At 39.0% G+C, this 25,619-nt stretch overlaps 1 long non-coding RNA gene across 1 annotated transcript; it reads left to right on the top strand.

Annotated features, from left to right (window-relative positions):
* Positions 1 to 3,063: 3,063 nt before the first annotated feature.
* On the top strand, positions 3,064 to 18,796 carry LOC133225824 (uncharacterized). The gene is made up of 4 exons (XR_009729293.1): positions 3,064 to 3,465; positions 14,080 to 14,245; positions 14,344 to 15,763; positions 15,799 to 18,796. It is a non-coding gene; the product is annotated as an uncharacterized LOC133225824 (long non-coding RNA).
* The last annotated feature ends 6,823 nt before the right edge of the window (positions 18,797 to 25,619 follow it).

Below are 25,619 nucleotides of genomic sequence, written 5' to 3'. Positions count from 1 at the left end.
TTTGTTGGCTTTTTTTGCAGCAATGACTCCAAAACTGAAACCAGGCAGCTCTGTGCAGAGGAGAAATGAAGCCCAGAGCCACCTCACTGACTCTGTGGCCACAGGAGTCTTTAAAACAGCCTGAATTCTGATGACCTCCCTGACGTAATTTCAAACTGTTTGATTAAGTGAATCACTATCAGTGTTTCCCAAAATTAATTTTAATGGTTTCTAATAGTTTATTTCTTGAAAGATATTTAGCATGTTCTATGGCCCAGCAATAACTTTTATATTGTTACGTATTTTATGTACAAGACAGGGTGGCCTCCTAGCTATGCAGTATCATTAAATGAGTACAGGAACATTAAACTTAATAGACACAGCAGTTACTTTACCTGATTATTTGATATTTTAAATGCTTTTTAAGTGTTGATTTATGATGTAATTATTATACGCAATAGAATTCTCCAAGGGCAAAGAGCAAATATGTTAAACTAGTGCAATGAGTAAAGGTAGTATCAGTTAGTTTGCCACTGCTTTCTCCCATTCAGCTGGCACGGATCTTAGCCCTGGTTGGTGCACATTTTTTTGCAGCATTCTATTTAAGGATCCTAGGTTGAAGACATGGTTTTGTCAAGTTATAATATGCTATTGTTATTGATGCCAACTAATTACTTCATTCCTACAATCAGATGTTTTCCATTCTAGAATCCTTTGATTTCCTATCAGTCAGATGGTAAAAAGAGAGAGGTTCTGTAACAAGCTTTCAAAGAACAAACAGAAAAAAAAATCTATTTAAAGTCTAACAGTGTAATTCTTGCCTTCTTTTTAGTTCAAAGGGACAAATTACCAGTGGCCTCTGAAAAACCAGAACATGTACAAGACTTCATTATAGCCAAAGATTTCAGGAAATATTGACAGATCTACTTCTGAGGCAGAATTTCCTGCTTCCTGCCTTGGTGGATAAAATACTGACACACAGAGATTCATCTGTTCACTTTGAATATGTGCTGACAGAAGCAGTTTGATTTGCAGAGCAGTATACACTCCAGGTGTACACAATCGAGATGTCGCTGACTGCACAGAGCAAGACTCTTGCATCCTGTTTGGCATCCCTGGTGACTTAGAAGAGGAAATCATAAGCTGTCATGGACTCAAAATGGCAGGGGTATGAAGGTGACACCCAGCTTTGAGTGCTTGCAGGAGAAGTAGCATTGCCTCCTGCCAGCCTTTGCACTATTTCTGTCCACATGAAAAGAAGCTGGCTCAGTGGCAAAGCTTCAAAAATGGTTGTTCAAAGCAGTATCTGTCTCTGCATTGTTGGTCTGCATCCTCTTGGTCTTCTTCCTTGAGGACTAGTTGTGACCAGGTGAAAAGCCTTTAAGAAAAAATTAATCTAAAAGAAATCTAAAAAGAAGATTTATTTTTAAATTATTTTTTTCATAGATTTGGCATCAGTAGAATCGGTCACACCAGACTGTCTTATCCCAGCCTATCACAACTCCCAGCAGTTATGGCTTGCTGGAATGATGGACCTGTTGGTGGAAACCAGTGGTTAAAGCTGAAGTGAATAGGCAAAGAAGGAGATGCCTCAGGAATATTTTCTGTCTCTAGGCCTTTAGAAAAGCTTAATTTATAGGAAACAATACAATGGCAATTAAGCTGTCTAGACATGGGTGCCTACTTTGAATTAATTTTGATGGGAGTTAAACCCTGGGGTGTTTTCCAAGTACCTAAATACCATAAAATGGGCTATGATTTATTATCTTTTGGGGGCCATTAAAATAAATAGCCTATTCAGATACTGTGTTGACAAAGATAATATAAAAAAAAAAAAGGCAGGTTTGATAAAGTCATGTACTGTCAGTGTAGTTGTATACATCAGGAGATTCAATTCTAGAGTAGCATGGTTTCAGTCATGAGCATGGTGGGACTGGAAACGCCTGTGAGAATATAACATTAAAGAAGCAGCAAAAGGTTGGGGTATGGCCATGGTTATTGTCACTGAAAACACATCTAAGTTATACACCTGGAAGCCACTCAGAATGCTTAACTTGGATAAGGGTGCCAGGAAATACTACTTGCAGATATGTTGGGCAGCTGTTTGCAGACTCTAAAGAAGAAGCGGGGAAGGCAAAAAAGCAAAAGCCTAGATGCAATGTGTGTTTTGGACTGACAATTATGTCCTCTTCTGCTTCTGGAACATTGCAAGGTTAAGGAGACTTCAAATAACTAAAAAGCTGTAATTAAAGCCTTCTTCTGAAACGTGCATTTGCTTCCCTGACACTGTGCAGGAGAGTTCCTGTTTTCCTGTTGTTTCCTCTGGCATAAACATTTATTTTAGATTTCTTTTGTCATCTGGATAGATGCTGTCTGGAGGAGACGTGCTTACATGTGACACTCTTCCTTCCCGCTGCTGTTTTTGTGGCCTCAAAGGCAAATGCAGGATATTCCTCTTCCAGTTCCTTCAATGCCTCTCCTTACTCCAGTATCTCTGATTGATCTGTCTACAGTGACGTCAGTATTTCCAAAGAACTGATGTTGTTACCTTAAAGAAATGTGGAACAGACTGGTCCTGAATTTTCTAGGAAGGGCTGAAGCATTCTTCAAGCTTGTATAGATTACAGAGGATTTGGACAATTAAGTAAGCATTGTCAGTGCTGTAATATAAGTATTATTAAGAAGACAGCAAAATGAGATGAGGATGAACATCAGCTTGACATATCTAGATCCTCTGGGATCAAGAACAAGCTTGGCAAAACCCTCAGAAGGGTTTTTATCAATTGGGGCAGTCTAAATAAAATTAATCCTCCTCCTATGCAGGAGCGTGATCTGTACAATCTCTCAAAGTCCCTTCCTCATTGTGCTTCTGTGATACTAAACTGTATGGCTCTCTACTGGCTTAGCAGGTGATATCCTGTCTCACCAGTTAAAATGGGAAAGATTAGAGAAATTCAACTAGCTTCTGGTGTGCACTGATAATCATATTTCTTAAGCTGCCTTCAGCACATCATTTCTTTACAGCTATCCAGCACTGATCCATACTGAGCAATCCAGTGGGTAAGCTGTGCTAACAAGGCATGAGTGGGAAAAGTCTCATAGGTTCATAAACTGGGAACTACATAGACACCATTTTAAAATTAGCACACAGGTATATTCCTACAAGAAGTGCTTGGTCTGATTTACCACATGACCTAATGACTCATGACCATGTGGTTAAACACTGCTGGATCTTCTACCATAACTTTTTAATAGTTGCAGTAAATCATTAAGTAAACCTTCAAAAAGATAGCTTCAAAGAAGGAGCTGCTTGGTGGAGGTTATTAGAACCTCAGAAAACATACAAGACTGACATAAGGAATCCTTCCTCTTGGGTTGACTGGTGAAGTCCACTTTATTTACGATTAGCAAGAAAAGTGCTTTCTGAGGTTTGTTACTGATGAAAGCACTGAGTTTTCTGTTCATCGGGACAGAAAAAGGAGTAGGGTATGTGCCTTACTCTGAAGAAATGGACTGAAATCAGAGATCATATGGGTTTATCTCCTACTGCAATTTTCACAGCATTAGCTGACCTTCATTCAGTAATGCTCTTTCTTCTGTAATGTTGTAGATGACTCTAAAATTGGTTTGCTTCAGCATCCTATGAAGAAGAGTAGGTAGTGGCAGAAGAAGAAAGTGAATGGTCAGGCCAGTGTAGTGAACAGAAAAGAAGCAGGCCAGGTTTTAGCTAGCTGTGCCGATGATAAATTGAAAGGCATATAACAGGAGGGCTAGAGATCCAGTGATTTGTTATAAATTAATTAAACCCTGTGGGCAATTAACTTCTTTGTGCAAAAATCTGTATTTCAGTAGAAAGAGGTGCAGTCTGCAAAATGGATAGTGAATTTTGTTTGCCATGCAGTTATCTTGCAACTGCTTGCTCCACTATTGCATGAAGACTGATATTGGAAGGAAAGGTTTTAGCAGGTCTCTATCAAGGTTTCAACAGATAGTTTCAAACTGTCATTTCCACAGCCTTGGTTGCTGGTGAACCAGCCTGTGTGATACCTGGTAAATTTTTGCTTATTTTAGGAAATCTGGCTTACCCTTTTCTTAAGCAAACTCCACCATATTGCCTTTCTCCTTCTGACCAGAATACTGTCAGCATGTTAGCCTGCCTTTCTAACTGTGAATGCAGATTTTTTTTTGCATATGTCCCCATGTACCAGATTTTCTATCCCACTTAAGGGACTGACATATCACCGAAAGAGTTATATTGGTAGAAGTTACAAGTATAATGAGTTTCGCTGTCATTTCTGTCACTTCAAAACAGAATAGACCACACTAGCATGGGTGATAGCCCGTACTACAGTCTCTGTGCCAGCACTTTCATTTCACCAGGAGCAGACTGTAGTAGCTGATGTGGTGACAAACCAACCATTAATGTTAAAACCTTAGCCTCTGTAATTTGCACAGAATTTATAGCAACAGGCAGGCAGTTCTGGTCTTTCAGTAGGATCTGCTTTGGGATGCAGGTGAGCACCACGCTCTGGCAGCAGAGAGCAGGGATTTGGAAGGTGTGAGCAGTGGGGAGGAAAGCACTGCCTGCCAGTCTGGATGTTGGTTCCACATCTTAGGGGAGAAGAAGCAGCAGGGGCAGAAGTGGTTTTGGTGGTTGGGATGTTAGTAGGCTGTTTGACCAGACAGCATCTCTAAGCAAGGTCCCTTCAGCTGGAAAAGATTGGAGTATTGATGGGTAAAGTAAGATATGAATTTACTGTGTGGGTGTCAGCTGCTCCTTAGTACCTGCCTGGATACGTGTTCTTACTACATGATAAATTTTATCTCTGTTTTAGCGATGATTCACTCTCCCTGAAGAATAATGTACCTTGTTTTTAGCACAGAAAAGTGGCGTATAAATAAGCAGTTAATGCAAAGTATCTGGCACTAACACACTACTACTTATAACCTGAAAAATTTGACATTTTCCTGGTGAAAGAATTGACAGCGTATTTTTCAGTGCTCTATTGATAGAAAGGTGCTTCTTCCCTTCCTTATGCAACTTCTTTACCAGAAGCAGTAGGGTATGATTTTGCAGTGTGGAAGAAGATGGACGATGAAGGCTATAATCAATGTCAATAGAACTCAGAGTAGGAAAGAAAAAGTCAACATGAAATTTTTTCTCTGTGGCTTCCATTACCAAAGCAGACAAGTGCGCCATGAAGCCATCAAGTGGCAGGTTCAAAACAAACAGGAGATAACGTCTACACAGGCTGTTGCATGTTTAAGCAATGCAATCCTTAGCCACAGCGTGCTGTGGGATCCTGAAGTTCTCACAGCTTCAGACACAGGCTGTGAAGGTTCATGAATGCAAAATGTCTCGAGAGTTAACAGGTATAAAGATACCTGCTGCGATTCAAGGTGTCATATGCAAATCCCTGGAAACTGGGTATGAAATCTTGCAGAATGTCAGTCTGAACTTTCCATGCTCTTTTACTCCTCTCTGGTATCCATTACTGGTCACTGTCAAGCACAGAACATTGTGTTAATTGTAATTTTTGATCCACTGTGGCTATTTTCATGCTTGTAATCATGCTGTTAAATGGCACATTTGTACCAGTACTACTGCATCTATGCATGGAGAAGAAGGAGCTATCTTGTATTGATTTAACTGTTCTTAAAAGGATCTAGTTTTTCTTTGTTGATGAGGCTGAAGGAAGCATTTCAGTAGCAGCACATGGGATGGGAATAGAGCAATGGGCTGAAACAACGGTTACTCCTACACTCTAAAAGCAGAAATGTAGTGAGAAATATTTTTAAGTACAATCTTTAATAACAAAATAAAACTCTTATGTTTAAAGTGCACATGACAAAGAATACCTCTTAGGCAGAATTGCCACTTCGAGCGTTCGATAACTTGTTCTGAGTAAAGAAAAACTTTTTTTGCATTTTGAATATGTGGGGAAAACCGGAGACATTCACATTTGTTATAAGGGAATTTTTATGATCTGTAGATACCGGCTAAGTTAGTTTAACTGGGTCTCCATTTCCTGTTGTCACAGTTGTGTGAATAGGAAAATGATTCTGCTGTTTCTGAAGACTGACTGGAAATGTTATCATTTTGGCAGGAGGTCCTAATAGTTTGCACACTGCAGGCATCAGGCTGGAATAAACTTGAAGCTGCTCACAGATAGAGAAGAGTCATTTTAATCAGAGTATAACTAGGATGAAGTAAGATATTATTCTTTCTCTGATAGTTAATGGGCTACAGGTCATTTGTTGAGCACAAGTAGAGGGTGAAGAGGACAGCTGCTCAGACTAACCTTCTTGGACCCACTGCTGTGACGTAAACCAGAGAAGTGGCAGATAAGGCCTTACCCATGCGGTTGTTGTCAGGGTGAGTCTGCCTCCAGGCTGGTCAGCAAGACAAGGGTAAACTGCAGACAGCAAGTTTCTAAGACAGGTTGTTAAATATCTATGTCCATGCTATGAATCAGCTAGGGAAAAAGAAGCCAGGGAGGTTTTCCTGAGGTGCTAGAGCTCCCTATGCCTTTTGCCTGAGACCTGAATAAACACCTTGCTGCCCCTTCCCCTTGTTGCTCCGTATGCTCTATGTGCAAGTATAAAAAGCAGAAGAACCAGGGACAGGACCAGGTTGAGGGCTGACATTTTAGGAAACTGGAAGGAAAGAGAAGGAGGGTAGGGTGATATGTTCTCAGCTTCCCTAAACGCAAGGTTTCTAACAGAGCCCTGGTGCTAATACAGTGATGAGGTTCTCAGACCTTAATATTTTTTTTTTGTCTCGCTCTGGTTTAGTGCATGAGTAGGTTCAGAACACAAGTATCTGCATTTACCTTCGGACCATACAGTTAGAGATGAGCGTGAATTGATGGTGAAGGAAGGTGAAAGAAAACAGCAATTTCTGGGCAGGAGACAACCCGCGATTAGGAAGGCACTTGTGTGCTGTTCATTATCATGGTTCAAAGGAGCTGTGATGGGAAATGTGCAGGTTTGGTAAACAAGCCAATTGCACTAAGAAAATAGCTGACTACATGTCACCAATTCTGATTCCCAGGGGAAACTGACTTCCAAAACATTGTCAATCAGCACAATTCTGAGAGGCTGTGCTAGTTTTGCTTGGTAAACATTCCCTTACTTAACAAAAGCTATTACCAGTGAGGAAAGAAAAGGCCAGGTATACTTCTGTGAAGTGAAAGCCTGCGGGCAGAATAGCTGACGTACACTTAAAACCCTATAATTCTGCTAGTGAAGAAAAGAAAATGCACTGAACTGGCAGATGAAATGTACTGTTTTCTTTGTCTTCATGTAAAAGGTCAAGCAGAAAAAAAATTGTGAGGTCAGAAATAAATCAGGAACAACAAAAATAGTCCTTAAAACACTGTGGTGTTAACATAGTGCTTTTCTTCCTGTAGCCTGATCTCACTGCAGAGCCGGGAGAACAAGCCCTGAGAACATGCCAAAGCATTAAAAGTAATACAATTGCATTTTGAAGGGCAAGGGAGGAGACTTTGTGGGTAAAAGGCTGTGTCTTTCACCTTTCATCTTTCTGGTGGTCACCCAAAGATCTCTTCTGAGATTATAAAGGGTGTTGTTTTAAGACCATTTATGTTGCTGGGAGAGTTATTTAAACAGTATCTGTGCACTGCTGAAGTAACTTTAATTGGGTTGCTGTTTAAGTGATGTAATTAAACTATTGGCTGTCTGATAGCAAACTATCCAAATGAAATTGTCTTGTTTGGTTAGGGCTGTTAAAATGTAAAGTGGCTTATTGACGTGCTTCGGGTTTATTGACCTAACCTTCTGGAGTTACCTGTTGTAATGCAGAAAAGCCCTGTGTGCCTTGCACTTATTTGATAGACTTTTTTCCCTGGTTTGTCTAGGGAGAGATCTCAGAGTATCCTTTGCTCCCTTAGTATGCAAGAGTCCTCCTGGAATTGTGCATCTCCGAAGAGATGTAGTTCTTCATCTGAATGGAATTTTTAGCCTGCAGAGCAAGCTTTCAGCATCCCTTCTACAAGAAAGCCCAGGTCAGAGGCATGGCATTTGACTCAGTTTTATGTAAACAGTTAACAACAGCTGTGTTTTTTCCACATATTAGACATGCATATTTAGAATAGCTTTTCATGCCACCTTGCTAGTATATTAACACAGGAGTATTTGTGCATTTACATTGGATAATATGAGCATAGATTATTTTGTAATGGTTTTCTGTTTGGAGCTAATCTTCAGGAAGGAGGAATAGAAAGCTGAGACCTGGAACTTGGCATCAGTGTGGAAAGTGTCTGTCTCTTTATAACTGTGACTGGCAAAGATTAAGGCAACCTTAATGAATTGACCTTTTCCTCCCTTACACCCAAGGGCTACTTTTTTTTCATCACCACCCTGCGGATGATGTCTGTGTGTCTGAAGCACACTACACAACCTATTCTGCTTTTGAAATCTATCTACCTGCACTCTGATGGAGAGACTTGTCTTTGAGATCTCCTTCCTGCTAAAGTTGGTTGCCCTTTGTGATTTAACCCTTTTCCTTTCTCAAATCCTCAATTTTTATTTTTATATTTTTTAATTAGTTTTTAATTTTTCTGGTGACAGCAGTGGTTTTCCATCCTCCACATGCTGGGCGTTTCTCTCAACCTGGCCAAGCAGTTTGTTTCTTCCCTTGTCCTCCGTGCCCCACCCCAAAACAACTTTTCTTTAGTTCAGGATGCTTTCTGACTTCCTGAACATTCCTATTCCTTTCCCTGTGGGGCAATGAAAACTTGTCCTACCCAGCCACTGTGAGTAGGCAGGACATAGTTTCAAGTCCTACTCTGAAGAGCTCAGTTACAGGAGCTGGTTTTTTTTCTCTCCTCCACACCCAAGCTTTAGCTCAAGCCAGAAGGGAAATGAATATGATGGCTCTTAAAAAAAAAAAAAAAAAAAAAGGAAAAAAGCAAAGTAACATTTTTATCATATACTCACCACAGCAGAGTTTCAAATCCCGTTTTTATCAAACGCGTGGAAATTTTCCAGTAGATCCAGGTCTGAGGTGAGTGTTTGTTAAAGGCAGACATGCAATGTGAGCTAGAAACAGACATTGTCTTAACTGTTTTCTTCCCAGTTTCCTCTCAGACAGTAAGTTATCTTGTCCCACATGTGAAACTTCTTATATGGCTGTTTTCCTGGAAGAAGTCTGGATGGACAGTAGCTTAGCACTTACTCTGCCCTTTAAATTCATATTTTATCAAATAATTATCTGTAAATAAGGTGAAGAAAGTGTGCTTTCACAACTCTAGTTTCCTGACAAACCGCCTGGGCATGAGGCACACTTTCACATGTTCAGAGACCCAAAGAAGTCCCCATGCTAGAAGACTCAATTGGAAGACTATGGACTATTAGATTAGAAAGATTTTTGACTTAGAAATATGCCTTGTTTTTCCTACAAAGCTAAACTATGGGGTGGCACCAGGCTTGTTAAAATTATTCAGCTCTTACATGGTCATCTTTTTGCCTAACCTATGAAAGCATATAAATTATGGAACATGGTATTAGGCCTCTAGGGAAAGGTACTATTCTTCAAAGAAGAAAGGCAAAGTGGGATACTTTGCCAATATCGGGTGAGGAAAACCAGGACATATGTTGGTAGAATTGCCACAGAAGTTTTTATTTTGCAATAATTGGTAGGGTTAGCTTGTGGCCTATCTTTTTTATTGTTTCTTTTACATGCTGATTATCCTTGCCTTTCATATATTTATAGTTGGTCTCCCCTGTGGGGAGAAAGGAGGCACAGGCTGAGAAACGTAGTTTTGAATACCTTTCACACTCCCCTTGTACAAGCCCAGTCAGCACTGCCCGTCTGTGTCAGTGTCACAGTTGCCTGCAGCAGGAGCAACAGAAGGGCAGTATAGCAGCAGCCCCTCAGAAAGGACAGAAATAATTTCCTTATAACATTTAATTCAAGACTTTGATGACTGCCAAAATGGGATTAATCAATTTTCAGCAGCCTACATGAATTACATGTGCCTGGGGACTGACCGGTTTAACCATAGAAACTTACTGGTGCAGAGGGAAGGGCAGAGCTGTAACACGCAGACTCAAACAGGCAGCTCTGGTTGGTTGCAAGTGATGCCATTCCAGGTGCTCAGGCTGCCCAGGGGCAGGTGTAAGGAACATACTCTCAGGATAATGCTGGACCCTGTCAGCATTCCCTTTCAAAGTACGCCCTGAGGAGGGCTTGCCATTGATAGTGCAGCTGGAGAAGGGTCTTCCCTGCCCCAACAGACAGCCCAAGGGTTTGGGCTCTGTGGCACTTGGCCCGCAGACGCACAGGAGAGCCCCAGGCTGTGAGCTGCATGCGACCCTGCTGGCTCCCCTCCCAGAGCAGGGGCTTGTGGTATGCGCTTCGGGAGGCTTCAGGCTGTTTGGCGCTGGAAGCTTGCTAATGCAAAACACAGTCAAACGCTTTCATGTGAGCTCCTGAGGAGAGGCTGCGGCAGCTGTAAAGAATACACACAGCCTTGGGTTTGTTTATGAGGAGAGGGAAAGGGCTGCTGTGGGAAATGTCCACATCACTGTTCCTATGGTGTTCTGTACCTTGTTTATAAGATACTGCCAAGTAGCAAGCACAAACACACTTGTAATGGCGCATCTCGGGAACTGCAGAGCCTCCTTTTGATCTTGCTCAAAACCTAAAAGGGAGAGAGTTGTTTACATTTGTACTACTGTCACTGCTATTCAACTGTTTGAGCCTTTTCTCCCACCCCTTTTATGTTTACTTCCCTCAGCACCGGTGAGTTTCTAGAGCACATTAGAAACATTGTAGGCAGTTTCAATGTTTGAAATTCATGCTTCTATCTTTGGGTGGACATTTTACCACAGAAGCTCTGGGTAGTGTGATCATAGGTGTATTTGTAGAAACCTCTGTCGTCTGTGATTTTCCCTCTTTTAATGGTGTGTTCATAAGTACTATTCCAGATTCAAATACAAAGTATTTCTCTTTGTGTTCATAAAATCTTAGTACATTGTGTGAGCCCGGGAGTGTAAGAGCTGCTGGCTTCTCTATCCATACTTTGTGGAATTAATTTACATTTTCAGATTAGGTTTTTTTCCCCGTAGGTATGTCCTGGACTCCTCTGTAGTAATTATTTTTGATGACTCCACTAACGCCTACTGCTGAAGGCAGAGATGATCTATTTCAGACTCCTTCGCTGAATGAGTTTAGCCAACAATCCACTCATGACTCTGGCAGATGTTTTTGCTTTCTTTCTTTCCTTCAGGCCAGTAAAAACTTTATAAATCTTCCCTCTACCATTCCAGAAATGTGAGAACCTTCCCCCTTGACACCTAAGACATCTCACTGACCTTGTCTGCATAAGGAAGAACACGTTTGCAGATACTGCGGACACTTGAATTCAAATGAACAAACCCCCAATATTTACTCTTGTAAAAGGCTGATTCAGATTAAACTAGGCTCCACAACCTGGGTTTTTCTTAAGAATACTTATTCCTGGTGCTCATCTACCCACAATTCAAAAGCTGTCAAGTTGATTACAAGTCCAAAAGCTTATGTTGATTGCCCCTCTTTATACATTAACATGGTGCCTTCTGTCCTTAGTATACACATTAGTAGCCATGAAGTCAATGGACTATTTCAAATAATCTCAGGAAATGTTAGCCAATGATCTATGGAAAATGCATGAGATTCTGCTCCAAATAAGCCTGTGGCATGTTCATTACAATCTTTCCTTTGTCTCCATTTCAAGATGCTCATTCCTTGGTCTGCTCTCCCATTGAGAAAGACCAGAATGTTCAAAGAATCTACTTCAGATTTCCTTTTCAGGTGTTATTTAAGGCTTTAATGTTTGTTTGGAACTGGACAGCATTGAGATACGTTGATTATTTCCATGGAAAGAGTAAAGTGAACTGATTATTGGAGTCCAGCTCCCTCTAGACTAGTGGACGCATTATGTTTTGGAAATAAGCTTTGCTAAGAAGCCAAAGATTAATTGGGTATGGAGACAAAACTATCCTTTCACTTGGTAATTTATTGGAAAACATCATGGTGTTGTAACCAGAAGTTGTTAGGAGATTTCATGAAGATGAATAATTATGACATGATGAGACATGGCTGAGGAGGAATTTTTGAAACTACTCTAATGAGAATAAATAAAATAGAGATTAGTATTCTAGGAAAAATACATAAGCTCACAAAACTGCAAATGAAGATTGGCATAAGATTTTGGGGTTTTTTTGGTTTTTTTTTTTTTTTAGTTTTTCTGAAGTTGTTGGAGTTTTTCCAAGGTAGTAGCTTAAAGGTTTGGTTCTTTTGTATCATGGTAGCTCTCTGCCAATTGTAGCTTTTTGACAGCCACTAAAAAAGAAAATTCCTGTCAAGGCAACCCTCTCTTTCTGTTGTCTCAGTAGCATTCTTTTTCTTCTGTTCCTCAATGAGTCTACAAGGGTTCTATACAAAATTTGTAATATTTGACTGTAAGAATTTTTGTTGTACTTCTTGGATGTCTTAGCTTCTCACACCTAGCTGGGTATTTTATGCTTTCTGTGCATGCTCTGCAACTGTAAATCCCAAATGCCTGCAACAATCAAAGATTAGTATTAGTGGATCTATGGGATGGATTCACTCAGGTTCTGTCCTTTGTTAACTGAGGGACAGCCATTAGTGTAAAGCTTACAGAAATGAGAACGATGATGAACAATTAGTCCAAAAAAATAATACCCCACAAAAAGTGAAGAATAACTTGGTTAGGACAACTGCAAAGTTTGGTCTTTCCTGCAGTCACAAGAGTAAAACAAAATAAAAATGAAAAATTAATGACCCTTTTATCTTTTTGCCCCCTTAGAAAGAAAAGGTTTATGCTTGTGGCTTTGCTACAGGATTTACTGACGATTCACATACACCAAAGTAATCTCTAGCTGGAGATGTCTGGGATATGACTTTTGGATGGGCTGAGTACTGGACCTCAAGTTTTAATTTGCAATAATTATGGGAAATACCTGCTCCTGAACAGGAGGCAGTCTAAGTCAGGAGCTGCTTTGGAAATCAGCGTCCTTGTCCTAGTAATGATGGAAGTATTAGTAATTCAGGAGACAGCTGGAATGAGGGTGCCATTTGCTTATAAAATGGTGAAAGATGATAATAATCATTACTAATATGCAAAGAGGACTGCAGTGGGATGAGATAGCTGTGTGTGTTTATCACCCTTTAAGCACCTAGTTTATTAATCAAATTGCCATGAGCATTGCATTTAAGCTATCAACCCTCTATTAAGGTTAAGAGAAGACAGACTGGTTATCTCTCATGTCTTGTAAGGCACATTCTTCAGGACAGTATGGGTACTGGGGGAAAACTGGGCAGCTAATAACTTCCAAAACATCTATAAGTCATGATTGCCTTATCTCCTCAGGCTGACCACTTCCACCTGTAGTAGATCACTCCTAAGTAATATGAATTTGAGCAGTTTTATCCCATATTGGAGTAATGGGAGTTTGGCACCTGTGAGACAGAATTGAGGTTTTGATGATGTAAGAGAAACAACAACCTAGCTGTATTCACTGTCTTTGGGGTTTTGAAACAGTTACCTATAGAAAACACGAGTACTCTGAATACAGAGAGCAGGTGTGTAACACGAAAAGATTCTGTTTCTTTGCATTTATTTTGCTGAGAAGAACATCCTTTTAATGATTTAATAATTAGAAACAATGTGTTTACTAACAGTAGTATTAAGACCAAAGCTTAAATAGCTGCTTAGGTTTTAGGCCCAGTGTTTATGAATCTCCTAAGCTTCTACAAGTGTTTTTTGTGTGTGTCTAACATAAGAACCAAGTAATATTCTAACATTAATATTGTTACTGTAATCCTGTATGATTTGTCCATGTTTTACACAGCACTGTTCTCCCTAAGGTTTAGACTTTGGCTAGTGTTGCATTCTCATCAGTGAGGAATGGCTTGTACATCTGGGTTTTACATTGGGAACACAAGCTCTTCTTCATGTGAAACTCATTCAGAAAATTGACCAAACTGTTCTTCAAAAGTGGGACAGTATATTTTTATACCAGTGGAGTGCCAAAGGATTTGAGTTTATACATCCTTGTTTCTGGTTGCAGGAAAAGACATCAATGCAGAGCACATGTGGAGTTCTGCCCGTGCAATGAAGAAAATACTTTGACTACATTGGTTTTTGGTGTAAACTACTGAACTTGCAAACACCAAGTTGTGGGGGAGACAAGCCAAGGTGGTGAAGTCCAAGCAAGATGAGGAAGCATAGATATGGTAAATGCATTATGTTCTTTTAAAGGAAACATGTGGTGTAAAGATATAGGGTCTTGTCCTTTATTTTGGTAAGAATAAGCTTATTTTTTCTGACACAGGTGTCAAATTCACCAGGGAAAACATCCGTAACAGAGCAGAGGTAGGCCAGAGCATTTAACAAAAGCCTGGTTATCTGGTGTTCTGTATGGCAGAAGACCAAATACTGGTCCTCTTGCAGTCAAGCATCAAAACTAGGTTTTTCCAAGGCCCAGGAGTTTATCCCAGGTGTTTTGCTACCATAGTGACAGCCTTATTCACGTGTGTAGAGAGCAGTTTAGTTTAAATTAAGAACTGCTGTTATCAAGCTGTAGTTTTGGAACCAAATGACAGTTATATGAATTAGATGTAACTATTATGAAAAAATATTTCTCAGTGCACTTTCTAGATCCAGGCTAACACTCAACAGGATACTGCAGGCATTGTTGCAATACTAAAGATCACAGTTAATACAGCAGAGTAAACATAAAAGTAAGTTTCAACTTCAGAAAATTATGTTGTCTAAGCATATAGAGTTGAATGAGCAAACCAATAGCAACCAAAATAAAGGTGCAAATTCACATACATATTCCAACTTGGAGTAGAGCAGGTGCTAAATAACACTGTTAGAACAGTCTATTTGTAGCAAAACTATGCCAGGTATCAACCATGCTAGATTTTCCTGTAGTTTCCTGCACAAAGAGACCAACTTTAAAAAGAAAGTGTTTATTTCAACTTATTCTGTATTGTGGGAATAGCCTAAGTTCTTATTTCTTTGTGTGTTGATTCAATGAGTACTGGTGATCTGTGTTCATCTTTTTCTTTAATACTTTTCAGAACAAGTATGTCCTGAACTGGTGGTTTAGAATATTGGTGGCTGGCATTCAGAGTAAATCAAAGAAGCTGGGAAAATTTGGGGGCTACTAGTATCTTTGATATGTTTCTAGCAATGCCTTTTGGATCTTTATTAATGTCCTTCTCAAATGACAACTTGCAGATACAAAGTCTTGAGACTATGTATAGGCTACATTTAAGTTTATCTTCACTGAAAAGCAGTTAGAGAAAATGTGACATGACAAGGTTTTAGTTCCTTCCTGACTCACAACTATGCAGAACACTAGAACTGTTACCCTAAAATGATCAAGTCACCTCATGCTTTTGGCATTGCTCTTTTTCTCCAGTTGCTTGTAACATTGGTTTCAGCATCAATTGTAGTCCTGTCCCTGCTGCATTTTATCACAGTACATGGAAAAATGTCTGGGATAGTTCAAGTATGTGAAAGAAATTCAGTTGGGGCCTGGAGAGAAGGAAGAGAGAAAGAAAATAGTTCAGGTGATCGAAAATACTTGTGGCTTTGAAGTCAGTTTCAAACCAAAAATTTAGTTTTAGTGTAGATTTTATCTTTGTGAATTTGAAAATAGGGATGCTAAACTATTACTAAAGTAACTGTTGTATTTGAGATCATCAAATGTGTATTTGATAATATATTGAGATATTTGATAAGTATATTGAGATCATCAAATAATATATTTGATAAGTATATTGAGATCATAAAATTTAGTTTTGAGATTATAATTTATAGTAATATATTTTAGCATAATGTATTAATTCAAATTTTATTTCCATGTCTAGCTCCCATTAGCTGTATCCTGCAACATCGGCACCAATTTTTAAAGTCTTTGGGAAGTGGAATTTGCACTTATGTCAGCGGCTGTTCAGTTCAGTGCATGCAAGCTACAGGCAGCTGTTTGCATCTCATTTGTTTTTATAAACTGGGAAATTATTTTTTGGAGATGCAGTTTTTGTGAGGCAAATGATCCCTATTGACAGATCTGATTCCATATGAACGTGATTCATAGTGATGTTGCACATGCCACTTCTGGCTTTCCAGTGCACTTCCCAAAATCTGATTTTTAATTCTTGGTTGCGTTTTGACGCAAAGATAGTTATATTTGTTTCAATTTTAAAAGAAACCCAAGGTGTTCATATCCTTGAATGTGTTTACTGCATTAACTGTGAAGTCATTTGATTGCAGTAGTGCTAGGGAGCTTAGTAAAGTACCCAACAAAAAATAAAAGAGTATTTTGGAAGCTCAATAGAGTTTTTTAAGCTCAAAAGCATCTATTTAATTCAAACCACACAGTGTGTGATTGTGATATCATTAGAATAAATATTCCAAATGAGCCATCCCTCACCCTCCATATCAAAGGGCTGACATAATTTCTGCATATTGTATTGATAGTTTCTGGTATTCAGTACAGAGGTCAGACAAGTAAGCTGGGAAAGCAAGCTGCGTTCCAAAACGCCACACCAAGTCACAGCATGAGATTTTTATTTTCTTTGAATATAAGTTCATAACAAGTGAACTTTTAATCTCTTCTGTCCACCTGTGTTTACTGTAGCCAGGGGACTTATTGCTTTCCTACTGCTTTTTCTTTTATTTAAAGACAAAATGAAAGCAGAAGAGAATATGGGAAAACTCCTAATAGGGCAGATTGGGCTATCCCACACAGTGGTAGCTTCCAAGGAGACTGTTGGTCTTTGGCCTGGCTAATTTTATAATGTACTTCCTACTTTAGGGTATGGTTCCTACTGCGTCAGTCTCATACTATAGATGTTGTGGAAAATAGCATTTGCATTGAAGTCAGTGACAGTTGAGTGCACGCACTGCAGAAAATAAACACAAGCATTGCTTTCATTGGCTCTTCCTTCCTCTATTATACACACTAAACTTTTGCTGTTGTTTTTTTCCTCACAGAGATACCATGAATATCACTGGTAATTCTGTCTTCCAGCTCTTTGAAGGCAGGACAGAGAATCAGTATTTTATTTTTATGTTTTTAATAGTGGAAGAATACCAAGTCGCTACTCTGAAACATATTCCACTGTGAAAATAGCCCTGCTGAGAACATAGCATGGCTTTGTTTTGCCATTCCACAGAAAAATCAAGAATCTAATGAGCAAATGGAAAAACATGTTGACAAAAACCTTTTTTCTTATAATACCTTGCACATGTTTATGCCTAAAAACATTTGCACAGAATAGATGTTTTTTTGTTGAGGTATGTCCAAAACCAACCCATTCACAGAACAGTACCTAACAGTTGAGCTAAATGCTGTCTGCTTTTTTTATAGTAGCAGCAGAATGCATCTGACAGTGCCTGTGGTACTGTTTGCAAAGAAATGTATGCAAATTTGGGCTCATACTGTTTGCCAGGTACAGAATGTTTTCTTTATGGTAAGATAAGATAGTTTCAACTTTTATGCAATTTTCATGCAATTTTCTGGCTTATTGGCTGTAGAGATCTTTTGTTGTATTTGGAGGTGTTGCATGTTAAGCCCTGGAGAGGCTTTGCATTATTTCTAGAAGTCCTGCTGAGATATGTGGGTGTATGTAAAGCCATCAGAGACATAAATTAGTGTTATCTCTTTTTGTCTTCTCTGTATTTCTTCACTGATTGAAGAAACAATGGAGGAAAAGAGATTTGGGCATCCCTAGTTTTAGTACTATGTTTCTCAGACCACTGTTATTCATGCGGATTTGTATGTACATGTGTTCATCATTGTGTGTATCAGACACAAAAACTCCAGCTCTCATCTCAGATGAAGACTGTGAGGGAAAGAGGAAAGAGTTGCTGTGTTCAATGTAGAATGAGTTCTTCACTGTTGGAATATTTTCTTTTAGGAAGTGGTAGAAGAAAGCAGAGAAAAGCAGGGGAGAAATAGAAAGTTGGGCTTTAAGTCCGTCAGACAGATTGCCTATTTATCTAAGAGCTCATCTGCTGGAATACTCTCCTGGGATGTGAATTCATGTTTCTCCTCCTACTGAAGGGATTTGAGTCATACCTCCCCAGAGATGCCATCCCCTCTTAATGTTTCAGAGATGAGAGTTCTTCCCAAGCTATAGCTAACTCCTGGGTCCTGCTTGCTTAAACCACCCTGTTGGCATGTGAGCAAGAGGTACCTGATCCTTTGCCCACTTCCTGGGAAGCAGATCTGGAAAGTTTCAGTTGCACTTCCTACTTTGGATAGATAGACCAAAGAATAGTCTAGACTGAAATTCAGACAACTGTGCCATATATATCTGTGACCTGAGCATTTTCTTGAAAGTTAGAAATACATCTCCAAGGTGTCTCAAGCAGAGGAGGGAGCTAGGCTGAGGTTTTCAGTATCTAGGAGGAAGGTTTGCATCCTCAGATCAGTTAATGTGCAGTAGCCTGCTACTGTAATATTCCCTGGCTGGTTTGCATCCAGGTAAGTGTCAAATGGGAGACCTGGAATGCAAATCTAGAACAGTTTATTCCTGCATGCCTTTACCACGTGAAATCATTTATTTGTTCTAGTATCTCTACACAACCTATAATTTAACAAAGCATGTGGGTTTATAATTATCTTTGAGACTTTTAGCCTATGTTCTTCTTCAAATTAGATGCTTTTATAGACCCCAAAATGTTTGGCAATGGGAAATATGATTATTTAAGCCTAGGTTTCTGAGAAAACCAAGAAACTTTACTTCATCCTCTCCTACTTTTGTTGCTATATTGAAACATATATTCAGTTGGTTTTACAGTCCATGGAATAAAGAAAAAAAAAATTCTTTCTTAAGTTTAGATGATTTCTGAAAGTTGCTCATGTAGAATTTGAACTCCTGAGTACAATCCCAAGATGTTTATTTCAGTGCAGCAAATGATTCCTTAGGTTTGTTTCAATCTTCTTGTTTTGGCAGGTTTCCAACAAATGTATGACACTCAGGTATGTCATTTTTAGATTGAACCTTGTGTGGCAGACTCTCCACCATCCCACAGAAACTGGCCCAGCATATGTGGGAGAACTTAGTATTAATTTCCTCATTATTCGTTCTGTCTTCTGAATTCGTTTCTGTATTTCAGTGCAATCTATTTTTCATTGGCTCTTCTCTCTTTAGTAAGCATAAAGGATAACATGAAAACGTCAAACTGAACTTTTGATATTTATTTTTTTCGTGAGGTCAAAATTAGGCAAAATGAATTTGCTTGTCCTTAACCAAAAACATCTTTTTAATACCTACATTAATAGCACTGGGTCAGAAAATAGGCTGGAGAGGGTTTTCATCTGTAGAATGCATTATCGAGTGAAAGAAGCACAGTGAAATACGGAAATAAACAGAGAAGCAAGAGAAGTTTCTTGTCATTTTGTTTTTGGTAACTAGAATTGGCAGAGCCCAGAAAGGCCATAAAGACTCTGTTGTGTGTTTCAATGAAGTTTTAGAGCCAGATAGTTACAAGACAAATTCATTCTCTATATACAGACTGTGGAACAACGAACATAACATTCAATTAATCAGATATGACTGAAATGTCAAGACCCTCATAAAGAAATCATTCACTCCTCTGGGTTATTGCATCAAGAGTTTTGTAGGTTTTTTTTATTCCAATAAATACAGGCCATGGAAGGAATTGACTTATTTATAGTTACCTTCTTATTTCATAGGGATAGTGCTCACCATCCCTCCCATATGGCTGCGGAACTCCTTAGCTAGGAAATACATGGAAATTATATGACCTGGGTCATCATAGTTGCTGCTAAAAAGAAGAAACCTGAAAGGGCCGGATCCAAAACAAGATCCAAACCCAGTTCTTGTGCCCTGCAGTCTCGTGTAATACATTACTGTTATTTCTTTTGAATGTAATGTTGATATCCATTTAAGCACAGATGTTGTCACTGTAAACTCATAAAACCACCAGCTTAACAAATCCCACACTACTTGACAATCCCATTAGCCTGTCTCACACAATGGCCAGTATCAACAGTTTAGGGAAAAAGCTTAAGAAACAGAGTAATGATCCATTCCTCTTTCCTCTCTTCTAGTGATCAGTGCTGCAGTCATTTCCTCCACTTGATATTACACTAGGGCCATTGTTTAGTTATCCTTGATAGACCTTTCTGCCACTGACTTGCCTAATCCCATTTTGAACCTGTTAATACTTTTTGCATCCAAACTTAATTTAGCGGTGAGTCATACAGCTCAATTTCTTGTGTGGAAAACATCCCTTTGTTTTAATCTGTTTTTAAACCTGCCATTGGGTAAATTAATTTGTTTATATGGTGAGAAATAATGAACAATTGTTCCTTATTCATCTTCTCTGTCCTAGTTATGATTTTATAAACCTTCTCTCCCTGCCACACGCACAACCCATCCAGAGCTGAAGAAAGCCAGCCTGTTTTGCCTTTGTATGGGCAGATGGCTGAGCCATACCTAGTGTCATCCTTGTCCCCCTTCAGCATACTTCTAGTTTTACTGTATCCTTTTAGAGGGAGAGTAATCAGAATTATACCAGCACACTTGTCAGATGTGAAAAATATGCAAGGACTCCAAGACCTAAAATAATAGGTTTTGAGACTTCTCTATAGATTGAGTGAGTAACTAATTTGAGAGTTTGGATAGTTTATCTGGAGTAGAAATGAGTGGGTTTCTTCTTCTCTCTTTCTAAGTGTGTTCAAGCTGCTTTGCATTTGGACTATGCAAACTAGAGCTTGCTCCAGAATAGGAATGTCCACTCTTGTAGGCAAGCTGAAGCAGCCGGCCATTTAAATATTTTTCCTTATTCTATTATATATCCATTTTCATCCATCAGCAAACCCTCAGTCTTAAACCTTTCTGCATTTTTTTCCACAGGAACAGTGTGTAGATTAATTACTGCACATTTTGGGTTGAAAATAGTGCCAGAATTCAGTTACTCTCAACGCAGTTGCTCCTTGTCCACACATTGTGCATATTATAATTTTTCATTCCTCTGGGATACACTTCTCATATGGGCTGCACGTGTTTCATAAATTAAAATGTGTTGGAGGTTCTCCTTATTGTGGGATATTTGTGTGGTCTGCAAACCACAAACACAAGTAGGACTTCGGAAGGCTTCAGTAGAACACAGTCTGCTCTAGCAGAGTAGATGCAACTCCACTTAGATGTCAATGGACATCTAAGTAAGGTACCTAAGTTGATAATAACTCTGGGTGTACTATTTAGGCAGTTAAGATGTGAATTGCCTTCTAGAGTAGCCTCACTTTGTTGAAGCATGACTATTCTTCATAGTTTTAACTCAGTAGCAGACAACCATTGTCCATTCAGTCCTATACACATCTGTAACAAAGCATAAATAAGGAAAACGGCAAACCCCACAGGTCTTTCTAGCAATTGAAAATTATGAGAAAACACTGCATCAGTGAAATCAAAATTGTCATTGAACCAAATCTCTTTGTTAAACCCAATATCTGGTGTGCAGACCTGAAGGTTACTTGAATGGTTTCTTCTGCAGCCTTGATGATTTGACTTTTGACTGGAAAGAGTTACAGATACTAAAATCTGGCAGAGCTCTTACTAGGTCCAAGTTGTTGCAAAAATGGAAGAGGTCTAGTGGACAATAAGACAGGAGGGTTTCAAGGAACCTGGACTTGAGTTCTGATATTGCTGTCAACTTGTAGTATAGATGTGGTTATTTTTTATTTTTTTGCAGTATTCAGAAGAGTCCAGACGTCAAGTGTGTAGCAGGGCAGGGAACAAGAGAAGCCAGGGAAGGTGAGACGTTCTGTTTGTCGGCCACCATAGGGCACCAGTTTTGCTTGGTTGCCCATGGAACCACAGCTGAATGAAGTATTAAATCATATAAAATTATGTCTAATAAAATATTCATGTTCTATGGTTCTTATTCTATAAATTAGTGTTCTATGATTCTATGTCTCGTGGAACTGGAGCCTAGAAGCTTCTAAAGCTCTAGGCTGGCTCAATTTCTGCCTCGATCCTTGCAGTCTGTCCCCTTACTGCTTTTACTAGAGGCTTTACTTCAAATATTCTGTCCCCGATATATCTCTATTATCAGTGACACAGAGCAATAAATATATTTCACTAATGGAGTGATGACTGTCTTCTGTAGGGAGGGAGAAGTGATTTTTGGTATTCTAGGATACTGATCTTCATTTTACCAACAGACTTTGTTTTGCATGTGACAAAGTTGAGCTAATGGTTGGGTTAAAGTTTACTACTGGGGATGTCAATTTTGAGGCTACAAGAGGAAAGGTCTTAAGATTTCTTTTCATCATGATCTCTGTTGAAAATGTTTGAGCATGACTATGAATAATTACCATTCCATAATGCAATGAAATCTTCCAACAAATACAAAAAGCTGTCTGCAGTACTGACACCATACAGATCTGTTTGCTTGTTTGCTTTTCTTGGTAAACCAGGAGTTTTGTTACAATAGGATGCATATTTTGGCTTTTGGAATACAGCAAGGAGCACAGGAAGTGATATGTGCTGACAAAAGCATTCTGAAGTTTTGTTAAGAGGAAACAATTTCAGAGTCTCCACTAGGAAAATTCCACTCGTCTTGATACATGGTATTTTAACTATTATTTAAAAAGAATTACTTAAATGTCATCAAGACAATGAATGTTTTCTTTTAGAATAACTTCATAATTCTTATATTCAGCCCTTGCTTGCACACAAAATTACCTGGATTTCACTGAATTAAAACCACTTCTGTAAATGTTCCTGAAAAAAATCTACTGTATTTAACTTCGCTGTTGAGTTCTGTGTTCTTTCAACAGACAACACTTCTTCCACTATGTAACAGAAACAATGCTATTAACTGAAGCTTCAAAGGGATGATAATGATTTCCAAAGCATATAATGGGGATCCCTCCTTGTAGCATCTTCTAATAAGGAGAGGGTCTTTCTCAAACAGGCTTAATGTAAATTTCTTGCTAATCTGTTTTTTCTTGACACAATTTAAAGATGAAGGACAAAGCACTGCCAAACACAGTGGAACAGAAGCTTCACTCTCATGGGTGAGCGTTAGTCAGGAAGGCTGTCTCAGGGCTGGGATTTCCCATCCATGCTGCATACACTTGGCTGGGCCACTGACCATTGTTTCAAGTGGTATGCTGTGCTGGCTCCCACACAAGGTGATTTTTTTTTCTATGTCCCATTTACAGTACATACTCTTCTCAGAGTATCTGGGGTACTGGGCCATTGTGGCTTCCATGAATACAAGGGAAATTCCTGGCATATGCCAGGAACAAGAAAGTTAAAATGCCCTCATTGAAAATGGGACTAAACCCTTGTTGTAGGCATGTGAACTGTGAACCTGAGAGTCAGAATTACCACCTCACTTACCTCGTACTGTGGGAAAAAATAACAGTGTTTTGGTCTTCTGCATGGTCTTTTCTTTAGGACAGTATATATCTCATGAAGTTTTGTCATTATACTGTAAAAGTATGGAGTGATCTGTTTAACTTGATCAGTGAGTATAGTGTCTGATATGGAGCCATTAGTGCTTAGTTTTCCTTGTTTCCAAGTGTCTAATCTATCAAGGAGGCTGTATCAATCAAGGTACCCCCTTCTAACATTAGCTTTTAACAAAATAAAGAAAATAAATAAAAAAAAAGAAAAAAAATGAGGAAAGCATCAAATGGTTTGAGGCTGGGGTTTATAGGGGAAAGAGTTATAAGAGCATTAACTTTATTTAGCCAATCTGCTCCTGTTAGAGCACTGGGTTTGTCTCTTTGCTTTTGGTATATTCTTTGTTGTACTCCAGGGAGAGAAACCTGTGAGCTAGAAATAAAGAAGACAGTAGAATAACAAACAAACAGTCTAAACTCTTCAGCTTTAGGGTATAATTCCTTCTTTAAGCTCACCTCTAGCTATCTGTTCTCTCTGTCCTCTCATGTAGATAAACTATTAGGAGTCACATCTATCATCTCATTTTGGGATGTTGACAAAGAGATCAAATAGATAAAATGTAATAAATTGATAAAAATAATGGTTGACTGGTGAAGTTCAATTTATTAATAAAAGGTGTTAAAACTAGAAACATTCTCCTCTCCTTATTTTAAAAATGACACTTCCATGGAACATAGAATTCTCCATACATAAAGGTGGGGTTGCCTTCTGACTTGTTTCGTCTTTCCAGATTTCCTTTTTAACCATGGCAGGAAGATTGTGGTTGTGACAAGAGGAGGAGAGGAAACACAGAAGAACAGTTAGTAGCAGTAAGTTTTCTCATGTTTACAAATAGCCTCTGTGTGTAGCAAAAACAATTGTCAGCAGCTTTCACTGATTTCAGTGATGGGTTTTGTTTTCTCAGACCTGACCACCCCCTTTTCACAGTCTTTTCATGTACATCAGTCACAAGTCTCAGTCTCTCAGCCATCCCCGTGCTGAGATGCCATTAATCATTCTGCACTATGAAAACTGCTTATGGCTCTCTATGGTGGGCAAAGCCTAGGAAGCAGGGACCAGCTCTGTTTTGAGTTCAGTCCATTGTAAATACACTGAAGTTTTTACTGACATGTATAAGAGGAAGATAAGAAATTTAAATTTTCTCAAACCATTTGCAGCAAGCTGCTGTCATAACCATTCCAGAGAGATAAGTAGAAGAGAGTCAGGTCTGACATCCACTCTCCAGGGAGAGGTCTGTACAGTATTATCTGTCTTCTGAAGTCAGATGCAACTTCTTTGTGAAGTTCATGCCTTTTAACACCTATATAAGATAGTATGCAAGCTCATCAGTGGGGAACAGGTAGTTCTTGGATTAAAACACATAACTAGGAGTCAAGGGACCAGTGCTCAGATTCCAGCTTGGCTATTACAAACACTGTGGAATTCAAAGTTACAATTTTCTATAGTTAAATCTCTTCTGTGGGTGGTGAAAGCTAAACAGGGATAAAGTCAGACAATGGAATAGTAAACGCATCCTAAGCCCACTTATGTTACAGTGTTCACAAGTGAGACTGCAACTATACCATGGGATCCTGAATTGCAAGTCCCCTTACAGTTTAAAGGACACGCTTCATTAAGAACAGTACCATTTCTTCACTTACTACATCAGACCAAAATGCTGTAGTCAGTGTCCAGATCAGTTATGCTTTTTTGTATCCACTGTTTTTTAAAGGATACTGCTAAAAAATCTAACATTTTAGCTTATTACATTCACATCATCCTTCTTCATTCAGGTGCATAAATGTAATTTTATGAGTCTGCTCACATTTTTTGATATTTTTGTTGGTAGAAGAATGGTTCTGTTTTCCACAATTCTGCCCTGCATGAAAAACCATCCATGACTAAGCTGTGGCCATTACATGTAAAATGACAGAAAACAAAAGCTTCTTTCACACTGAGATGTAAAGTAGAGGTGAAAGAAAAGGTTTAGTTGCAGTAACCCTTGCTGCTTCAGCTGTCTGTGCTAATGACGATGAGATGTTTGAGAGCATCTGCTTTTGCTCTTTTAGTAAGTACATCATTCTGTCTTCCTTTAGTGCTAGGAACTTGGTGGAAGGTTTGCTTTGTCTGCAGGGATTCTGTTTGCTTTCATCTGCAATCAAAA

This window comes from Neopsephotus bourkii, unplaced genomic scaffold (assembly GCF_033783945.1).
Source record: "Neopsephotus bourkii isolate Nb327-2 ecotype Australia unplaced genomic scaffold, CSIRO-AGI_Nbou_v1 NB_1767, whole genome shotgun sequence".
Taxonomy (NCBI): Eukaryota; Metazoa; Chordata; class Aves; order Psittaciformes; family Psittacidae; genus Neopsephotus; species Neopsephotus bourkii.
This window is presented reverse-complemented; position numbering and strand designations above follow the sequence as displayed.